Genomic DNA, 11,535 nt, shown 5'->3' on the forward strand with positions numbered 1-11,535 from the left:
GCATGGTATCATTTCTATTTTTTTAAATTTTTTGAGACATGTTTTGTGATTAATCTTAGAGAATGTTGTGTAATCTGATGAGAAGAGTGTATACTCAGTGGTTTTTGGGTAGAAGGTTGTGTGAATGTCTATCTGTACCATTTATTCTAGAGTTTTAAGTCCATTGTTTATATATTTGTTATCAGTTTTGAGTATCTGTCTTTTTAGAAGTGTGTTGAAATCCCTGGCTATTACACTCCTGATGTTTATCATTTTGTTTAGATCAAGTAGGATTTGCTTTATAAATCTGGGTGTACCTGCATAAGGTGGGTAAATATTTAGAATTGTTATGTCTTCTTGTTGAATTGTTCCCTTTACCATTATATAATGAGCATATTTGTCTTTCTTTCATTACTTTTGTTGATTTGAAGTATGTGTTGTCTGATATGAGGACTACTATACCAGCTTCTTTTGGTTTCCATTTGCATGGAATATTGTTTTCCATCACTTACTTTGAATCTGAATGAGACCTTGTTGGGGTTAGATTTGTTTCCTGGAGACAGACGATACTTGGCTTGCATTTTTTTATTCATTTGGCCAGCCTATGTCACTTCAGTGTTAAGTTTAAGCCATTCAAATTTATTGAAAGAATTGATATGTGGGTTGTATTTCTGTTCATCCTGTTGTGGAGAACTTTGTTGTTTTGTTTTATCTCTTAAGCCATTCTTGTATCTGGGTTTTGAACTTTAGCTTTTGGTTGATTTTATACTAATGGGTGTCTATTATGCTGAATTATGCATAATGCATTTCTGAGTACTTTCTTCAGGTAAGGTCTTACCTTGACAAACTCCCTCAGTGTTTGCTTGTCAGAGAAAGTGTTTATTTTACCCTCATATAAGAAAGTTACTTATGCAGTATACAAAATTCTAGGCTGGACATTTTTCCATTTGAGAAGACTGAGAATGGGGCCTCAATACTTTCTGACTTGTAAGGTCTCAGTTGAAAAGCCTGCAGTTAGTCTGATGGGTTTTTCTTTATAAATTACCTGCTGATTTTGCCTTATAGCTGATAGTAATGCCTCTTTAATATTTATTTTGGCCAGTCTGATGACTAAGTGTTGTGGTATTTGCCTCTTTGTGATAAATGTCCTAGGAATCCTTTGAACTTTGGTACCAGGATATCTAGATTTCTAGCAAGGCCAGGAAAATTTTCCTCAATTATTCCATCAAGTAGCTTTTCAAAGCCTTGTGTATTTTCTTCTATGCCCTAAGGAATGTCTGAGTCTTATGTTAAGCCTCTTTACATATTTCCATATTTCTTGTAGTTTTTGATAGACCCTCTTATTTCTCTGTTCTATCTCTTTAATGGACTTGTTTAATTCACAGGTGTTGTCTTCAAGCTCTGAGATTCTTTTTTCTGCCATATCTAACCTTTTTAAATATTTCAGACATATTTTGTGTCCTAAGATATGATCAATCTTGCAGAATGTCCTATGTGGTGGTGAGAAGAATATATATTCAGTAGTTTTGAGGTAGAATTCCCTGTGGAAGCCTTCATGTGGTGGCTCAGTTGTCTTTCTTGGAAGACATGGTTGTGGGAAGGGAAGGGGAGAAAAGAGTCTGGGTGGAGGAAACCCAGCTGTCTAGTCATCTCTGACTCTCTCTCTGGGAGGCAGTCTGCCCTGAATGACCAGGCTCTGGAGTCATGCAGATGGCCCAGGACCCAGTGGACTCCTGTGGCTTCTCCCGTATGGGCCTGAGTTGGAAAATGCCTGTGTGGGGATGAGCAAGTTGAAACCTGAGGAGTTGAAGCCCCTGGTCAGTATAAAGGCACGTGGTGGGTAAAGAAGCAATATGGCACCTGCTGTCTGGTCAAAGGTGTGTGGGGTGGGAGGTGCCCCACAGGGGCTGGGAGTCTGGTGCCCTTCTACAAAAAGCCCCCAGCTCACTGTTGGCAGAGACAGTCTCTGCCAGAAGTGTGGGCAGAAGGTCTCTCCAGCAGCTCAGGAGCCCACCAACTGTCCAAGATGTGATTGAGGGAGGAACTAATCATTCCACCTATCCTTCTAGCTGCTCTCTCAACCTCTTAGAGGTCGATCTCTGCTGATCTCTTTCTCCTTCCAGTTCTGTTTTGCAACTCTTTCCTATGGAGTCTTCTGAAGGTTCTGGCATCCTTCCTTCAGACTCTTATCCAATCTATGTTTGTCTGTCTGTTTTTTTCCCTTTCATTTAAAACTTTTCCTTCTAATGGAGATGCTCTGGCTGGTGGTATCTCTGGTCTGCCATCTTCCAAACTTCTTCTGGACAAAATTTACTTTAAATCAGCAATGTTAAAGAAAGATAACTATGGTCATTATATAATGGTAAAAAATAATTCAACAAGAAGACATAAGATTCATAAATATATCTGCACATAACAGAGGAGCTCCAAGACACATAAAGCAAATTCTATTAGAGCCAAGCAAGAAAATAAATGGTAACATCATAATGGCCAGAGACTTCACCACTCCACTGCTTATTTATCAAAGCAGAAAATAAATAAAGGAACACTGCACTTCAATGGCATCCTTAAACAAATAGATCTAACAGTCATTTACAGAAAATTCTACCTCAAAACTACTGAATATACATTCTTCTCACCACCACATAGGACATTCTGCAAGATTGATCATATCTTAGGACACAAAATATGTCTGAAATATTTAAAAAGTTGAAATCATACTATGTATTTTCTGAGACCATAGTAGAATAAAACTAGGAATAAATTCCATGAGTAACACTCAAATCTGTATAAAGTCATGGAAGCTAAACTATCTGCTTCTGGACAATTATTGGGCCAACAATGAAATTAAGATGAAAATCAAAGGATTCCTTGAAGTGAGTGACAAATACGACACAAGCTATCAAAATTTACGGGATTCAGCAAAAGCATTTCTAAGGGGGAAAATTCACAACCTTAAATGCCCACATCAAAAAGTCAGAGAGATCACATATTAACAACCTAATATCACATCTCAAGGAATTAGAAAGAAAGAGCAAACCAAATCTGAAGTCAGCAAAAGAAAAGAAATAACAAAGGTCAGAGCAGAACTAAATGAAATGAAAAACAACAAAATATTACAAAAGGGCAGTGGAAAAAAAAGTTGGGTATTTGAAAAGATAAACAAAATTGACAGATTTCTTGCTAGGTTGACCAGGAATAGAAGGAAAAGGACCAAAATAAACTCAATCAGGAATGAAAATGGAGAAATTACAACTGACACCACAGAAATACAAAACATCATTTGTGGATACTATGGAAATCTCTGTGCACATGAACTAGAAAATTCTTGGAAACACACAACATTCCAAGACTCAATCAGTAAGAAATAGAACTCCTAAACAGACCAATAAGCAGCAAGATAGAATAAGTAATAAAAATCCTTCCAATAAAAAAAGAGCCAGACCATATGGATTCAAATCCACATTCTAGCAGACCTACAAAGAAGAACTGGTAGCCATACTGCAGAAATTATTCCATAACATTGAGAAGGAGGTAATCTCCCCCAACTCATTCTATAAAGCCAGTATCATTTTGATACCAAAGCCAGGAAAGAACACAACAAAAAAAGAGAACTATAGACCAATATCCCTTATGAATATAGATGCAAAAATCCTCAACAAAATATTTGCAAAACAAATTCAACAACACATCAAAAAAATAATCAACTGTGACCATGTGGACTTCATCTCAGGGATGCAAGGATATTTCAACATATATAAATCAATAAATGTGATTCACTACATAAATAGAATCAAAAACAAAGATCATATGATCATCTCAATAGATGCAGAAATGTATTTGAAAAAATCCAGCAACATTTCATGATAGAAACCCTTAACAAACTAAGCACAGAAGGAATATGTCTCAAAATTATAAAAACCATATATGACAAACCCAAAGCCAACACAGTATTGAATGGGGAAAAGTTAAAAGCATTCCCCCTAAGATCTGGAAAAAGACAATATTGCTCATTGTTACCATTTGAATTCAACATACTATTGGAAGTCCTAGCAAGAGTAATCAGACAAGAGAAAGAAAAGAAAAAGTTATCCAAATTGGGAAAAACGTGGTCAAACTATCACTTTTCACTGACAATATGATCTTGTATCTAGAAAACCCCAAAGATTCCACCAAGAGACTCCTGGAATTGATAAATAAATTCAGCAAAGTCTCAGGTTATAAAATCAATGTACACATTCAGTAGCATTTCTATGTTCCAGTAACAGCCAAGCTAAGAGTCAAATCAAACACTGAATACCACTCACAATAACTACAAAGATAATAAAATACCTAGGAATATACTTAACAAAGGAAATAAAAGATCTCTACAAGGAGAAAAATGAAACCCTGACAAAATAATTTGTAGATGATGTAAACATTTGGAGAAACACCTAATGCTTGTGGATTGGTAGAATCAACATTGTGAAAATGACTATACTACCCAAAGTGATTTACAGATTCAATGAAATGCCCATCAAAATATCAACAGCATATTCCACAGATCTAGAATATGTAATTTTATGCTTCATTTGGAACTGTTAAAAAGCCCAAATAGCCAAGGTAGTACTCATCAAAAAGAGCAAAGCTTGAGGCATCACATTGCCAGATTTAAAACTACAGGCTATAGTAAGCAAAACAGCATGGGTTGGAGCAAAAATAGAGACACAGACAAAGGGATCAGAATAGAGAACTAAGATATAAAACCATGTACCTACAGCCAATTGATCTTTGACAAAGTGGAAACAATGTACACCATGGAAACAAAGCCTTGTTGAATAAATGTTGTTTGGAAAATTGTATACTCATTTGCAGATGAATTAAACAGGATCCCTGTCTCTCACCACTCAAAAATTAATTCAAGCTAGATAAAAAAATTAAATGTAAGACATGAAACCACAAAAATTCTAGAAGAAAATGTATGTAGGAAAACCTCTTCTATTCATAAATCTAGGCAAAGAATTTATGACTGAGACCCCAATGGCAATTACATCAACAACACAAGTACATAAATATGATTTGACTATATTAAAAAGTTCCTATTAGCTAACGAAATAATCAGCAGACCAAAAGGATAATCTACAGAAAATATTTGCTATCTAAACATCAATAAAAGGCTAAGAATATCCAGAATCTACAAAGAACTCAAAACAAATCAGCAAGTAAAAACAAACAACCCAATTGAAAACTGGGCAAAAGATATGAACATGTTTGTCAAAAGAAAATACACAATTGGCCAAGAAATATGTGAAAATTCTCAGCATCAGTAATTATCGGGGAAATGAAACTTTACATCACATTCACATTAATACTTTTAGAGTGGCTTTTATTAAAAAGTCCAGAAATAAGAGATGTTGGTGCAGATACAGAGAGGAAGGAATGCTTATACACTGCTGCTAGGACTGCAAATTAGCAAAACCCTTATGCAAAACTGTGTGGAGCTTTCTCAAAGAACTAAAAGTAGATCTACTATTTATTTCATCCAGCAATCCAACAACTGGGTATCTACCCAAAGGAAAAGAAGTAATTTTTTCTAAAAGACACCTGCACTTGGATGTTTATTGCAGCACAATTCACAATTGCAAAGATGTGGAATCAACCCAAGTGCCCATTAATTCATGAGTGAATTAACCAAATGCGGTATATGTGGAGTATTACTTAGCCATAGAAGGATGTATTAATGCCTTTTGCAGCAATTTGTGAGAAATTGGAGATCACTATCCTAAGAAAAGTATCTCAATAATGGAAAAACAAACACCACATGTACTCTCTAATAGATTGGAACTAATCAAAGAGCACACAAGTGCACAGAGGGAAGTAAAATTCATTGAAAATCAAGCAGGGGAAAGGGGAGGAAGGGGAGGATCAAAAACCTACCTAGCAGTTCCAGTGAACACTATTTGAGTGATGGGCACACTTATAGCCCTGACTTAAGCCATGTACCAAAAACATCTGGACCCATTTGGGATTCTGAAAAAATAATTTTGTAAAGATTCACCTGCCTACTTTTTAGACTTAATGAAAGCTACTAAACTGCCAAGTGTAACTGAGTGATTAATTTACTCATGGTAACATAAAACATTCAGCTTATGGACATATCAGAGATTATAGAATTCAATCTATTCTTGTACCAATAAGGAAATGAAAGTTTCACGCAAACAACATGACTCACAGTCATGCAACTATTTGGTGGGAGAGCTCCAAGGTGACCACAGTGGACACTGGTGCCATAATAGAAATGACCTCAGTAAAACAATAGTGAGGTTTTATTGGGAGTAGGGTTGACCCAAACTTAAAATAGATGAAAATTCATTGACTTTCCAGGTTCCAAAGTGAATTTATGGTCACAATAACCTACATGGCACCATTTGAAGTTTTTGTGAAAGTCCCTATTGCCTCCACTTTAAAATATATGAAATCCTAGTAACTGTGCATAAGCCTCCTTCCTCTCTGTATCCACTCCAGGATCTATTGATTTTAGACTTTTTAATAAAAAACATTCTAACTGGGTTAAGCTGAAATCTCATTGTGGTTTTATTTGCATTGCTCTGATAATTAGTGACCTTTATCATTTTTTCATATGTTTATTGTTCATTTGTCTATCTTCTTTTGAAAAGCTGTGTTCATGTATTTTAATGGGGTTGTTTGTTTTTACCTTGCTGATTTGTTTGAATTTTTTGTGGATTCTGTTTATTAGCTTTTAATGGATGTATAGCTTGTGAATATTTTTCCCATTCTGTAGGTGGTCTATTTGCTCTGTTGATTATTTCCTTAGTTGTGTAGAAGCTTTTTAGTGTAATCAAGTTTCAATGTTGCTCTGATTGCTATTGGAGTCTCCTTCATAAATTCTTCACCTATTCAAATATCTAGAAGAGTTTTTTTTTAACATTTTCTTCTAGAATTCTTATGGTTAAATGCCTTACATTAAGTCTTTTATCCATCTTGAATTACTTTTTGTGAGTGGTGAGAGATATGGATCCTGTTTTAATTTTCTGCATGTGGCAATACAATATTCCTAGCATCATTTATTGAATAGAGCTCCTTTTTTCCAGTGTATATTGTTGTCTTCTTTGTCAAAGATCAGTTGGCTAAATGTGGATGGTTTGATATCTGGATTCTCTGTTGTGTTCTTGGTTTTTGTCTCTATTTATGTGCCAATACCATGCTGGTTTTGGTTACTATAGCCTTGTACTATAGTTTGAAGTCTAGTAATGTGATGCCTACATATTTACTATTTTTGTTTAAAATTGCTGTGGCTCTTTGGGCTTATTCTGCAAATAAGTATAACCTCTTTGGACAATAGTACCGATATTCCTCAAAGAACTAAAAGTAGACTTAATATTTGGTACAGAAATGTCACTAATGGGTACTTATCCAAAAGAAAACAAATCATTTTATCAAAAATATACTTTCACTTGAAGGCTTATTGCAGCACAATTGACAATTGCAAAGATGTGGAATCAACTCAAATGTCCACACCAATTCATGACTAGATTAATAAAATGCTGTATATGTATACTATGGAATACTAGTCAGCCACGAGGAAGGATGAATAAAAGCTTTTTGGAGCAGTTTGGATGGAATTGGAGACCATTATCCAAAATGAAGTGTCTAAAGAATGGAGAAACAAACACCACATGTACTTGCTATTAAACTGGAACTAACTTATGAGCACATTGCATAGAGGGAAGTAAAACTTTGTGGAAATCAAGCAGGGGGAGGGGCATGGAGAGGATGGGTGCTAACCTACCTAACAGATACAATGAGCACTATCTGGGTGATGTGCATACTTAAATAACCTTGAATTAAGCATAACAAAATCAATACATGTAACCAAAACCATTTATTCCTGTGTAATATTTTGAAATTAAAAAAAACTAAGAACTTCTATTCATCAAAGACATTATAAGGAATGTGAATAAGCAGTCCAGCCACTGGGAGACAATACTTGCAATAGGAATACTTGACAAATCAATAACAAAAAGGGAAGCAACCCAATTAAAAAATGAGTTAAAAGACTGAACAATTATACTTCACAAATGATATCCAAATAACCAATAAGTATATGAAAAGATGCTCAAGATAATTCCTTGCCAGGCAAATGCAAATTAAAACTAGTTTGCCAACACATGCCCACCAGAATAGCTAAAGTTAACAAGACTGTCAGCACAGTATTAAGTATTTACCAGGATGTGGAGCAACTGAAACTGTCATGACTGGTGGAAGCTGCTTGTAGGAATGCAATTTGGTTCAAATCTCTGGGAAAACTGTTTGGTAGTATCTATTAGTTAAACATATACCTACCCTATGACCCAGCAATTCTGACCCTTGATATATACCAAATAGAAATGAATGCAATTGACCACCAAAAGACATATATATGAATGTTCACAGCAGCTTTATTTATAATAGTCAAATATTGGAAACAACCAAAATATCCATTGATAGGAAAATGGATAAACTACAGTATATTCATACAAAGGAATACTATATAGTATTAAAAAAGGAGAAACTACACACATATGCAACTACATGGACACATCTTATAGACATTGTGTTAAGTGAAAAAAGTCAGACACAAGAGAGTATATATATGGTATCATTCTGTTTCTAGGAAGTTCAAGTACAAGCAAAACTAATCCATGGTGATAGAAGTCAAAATAATCATTTCTTCTGGGGAGAGAAAGGGAAGGAATTGACTGAGAAAGGGCACACGGGAAACTAAAAGTGACAAAGTGTTCTAGACATTGAATTAGAAACTGACTACATAGACGTAACATATTAAAAAATTCATCATACAGTACTGTACACTTAGAAGTAAATAAATAAAATATTTGTAAATACCTGATCCAACTGAGACACCTAGAGATGGGCAACATTTAGCATGCCATGATTAAAATAGCATTACTTTAGCTTAAGGTTTTATCCACCTATTCCATTTGGAATGCAAATACACCTGTGAGATATGTTACCAGTCAGTCAACACTTGAATAACTCTTCAAAGTAAAACAACTTCTTTCTCTCTAAAGAGGTGTTTATTAATGCATTGATTTCTTCAATGATGCATTTAATGAGTGCCTACTCTTATCAGAGACTGTGCTGAGAGTTGGAAATGAATATGACAGGTTGGCTGTCTTCAAGGATTTCACAGTGTGTGTTAGGTGACAGAAGGATTTAATAAGATGGGACGTGTGATAGCAGTATTGTAAAAGCATAGTCGTTTTACTGCAGAGGACTAAAAACTAACTTTAATTAATGGGGATGGGATAAGGGAGAAATAGGAAGGTTTCTCAGAGCTATGCCTCCGGGAAGGCATTAATGGGAGAATGTAGAAAAAATTACGAGTATGTGCCAAACCTAAGGGGGATGAGAAGGGAGCGTGAAGGGAAGAGGAGAATTGAAAATCTGATATTGGGGTTGCTCAATGGCTGACTTTGTCTACTGCCATTTGACTTTGTCCAGCTACACCTAAGACACTTGAGATGTGAGCTGAGAATACCTACAGACGTTTTCCTGTATCATATTCCAGAGTGAAAACAAAACTAACATAATGCATCAACTATAGAGGGCAGGAAAGCTGAAATGACTCATAGGACTCCCCAGGTACACACTTAATAAAGGCAAAGGCTACAATAAAGCAGAAAAAAAGGAAAGCACAGGCAAATGTCAGACAGGGTCAAGACTTCCAGGGCTGGCTTCCAGACCCTTTCTCAGTTTATTAGGATGTGCTTTGTACCTGAATCATGAACTAGCAAGATGCACACAAGATAACGTGGGCTCTGGAGAGCCACAGTTTTATCCGAGGAGAGGTCTTTTACATCTATCTGGTCACAGAGCCAAAAGTAGGCTACAAGACCAAACTCAATAACTACTCTTCCTCCTGGAGCCAGGCTTAGTTGTGACAATCACTGGTATATCCCACTCATGACTGACCACTCTCATCTCTGTTGCTGGAGCCAGAGGTTTCTCTCTTCAGTCTCAATAATTGTGCTGTTCTCAGGCACAAGAAGGAGAATCACTGCCTCTCTCCCTGCCACAGGTGAAACTTTTTGATCTGCCATGGTTAAGGTTAGATACTCTGGGCCTTGGCTGCTAATATGCAGTCAGGTTCATATTAAGCTTTGGAGCCACTGGTATAAATTGCTTTCTATCCAGATTGCAGGAGTTTACATAGCAAACTTTAAATGGTAGAAATGGACAGCACCTTCAGTCATGGTTAGAACACAGAGCTGTCAGCACAAAGATACACAAATCCAGAGATGTCTCTGAGATAGTTTCCAAGGCCCTCTTCTAATGGCTCTTGATGGACTTGAATCCAATAAAATTCCTGCTTCTCTGAAAGATTGACTCATTGTCATGGAAACAATGTACATCAGGGTAGATTGCAACCAGGATTTGGAAGACAAAGTTGGCAATTCAGGTCTTGACTTGAAAAACCACTATAGAATTGTTATGTCCAGATCTGAGAAATGTTATTAAGCCCCATGTTATCTGTAGACTGAATCTCTATCTCTGGTAGGGCAAATTCAAAAGTGGGACTTGAATTCATAACCTTTAGATCTCACAAGGGAGATGTCTTTCCATCTCCCCAGAGTGAGTCCTCAATATCACAATGTGGCAAAAGGAAGGAAAGTACTAAGGGGCTTTAAATGAAGTTGCAAAGTCAAGAGTCAGGGTGCCAGAAGTTTCTCTGCCAGAGACCACAGAAGAGGCAAAGCTGATCATCTGCCTGCTAGGGTGACCAGTCTTGGGGAGTCAATTCCCTTACAGACAACTTGCCTGGATGAATATAAGGGAACTCAGTAAGAGACAGAGGAGAATGTTCTTGTGGTCATCAGTCTTCCAGTCACTACATGGTTTGAGGTTTATCTCTACATGAGTCTCATCAGTCCCTCGTCAGGGACAGCCTGGTTGACCATGATCTGCACAGTATGAGACAGGCCTCTCCCACCTCTATTGATCACCTCTCCCGGTGAACTGTTGCCAGCCAGAGGGAACATGTTCTCTGGCTGTTCTCAGCCTGAGAGGAGTTAAGATATTTATTATTGTCTTGTAGTCACCTTTAAGTCTAGTTACCAAAAAGTGAGTAGGAGGGGAAAAAGATGCCAAATGGGTCCCATGTGGGTCACGAGAAAATTACGTTATTGGCACAGGCCTTTGGGCTCTTTGAGCAATAGAAATTGACCAGAGGGTAAATGAGAGTCACAGGGGAGGCTTTGTTGGAGCTTATGCTGGAGCACAAGGGCAGCAGCACAAAGGACAAAGCTTAGGATGGCTCCCACAGTGGAGTCTGGGGGGAGTTTTAAGGAGGCTAGGTGAGAAAAGGGTGACATGTGAGTATGCAGAGGTAGAGATTGTCTCAGGCTTGAGCAGTGTCAGTACTGTTTCTTCATGTACCTCATGCCACAGTAGCACGTTAAATTTCTACCCGAGGTATGATTTTCAGTATTATCATGAGGGGATAGGTCAGTGCAAGGTCAGTGCTGGGGTCCATCTTGGTGCAGACCATTCTTGTCT

Source organism: Microcebus murinus, chromosome 4 (assembly GCF_040939455.1).
Source record: "Microcebus murinus isolate Inina chromosome 4, M.murinus_Inina_mat1.0, whole genome shotgun sequence".
NCBI classification, from domain to species: domain Eukaryota; kingdom Metazoa; phylum Chordata; class Mammalia; order Primates; family Cheirogaleidae; genus Microcebus; species Microcebus murinus.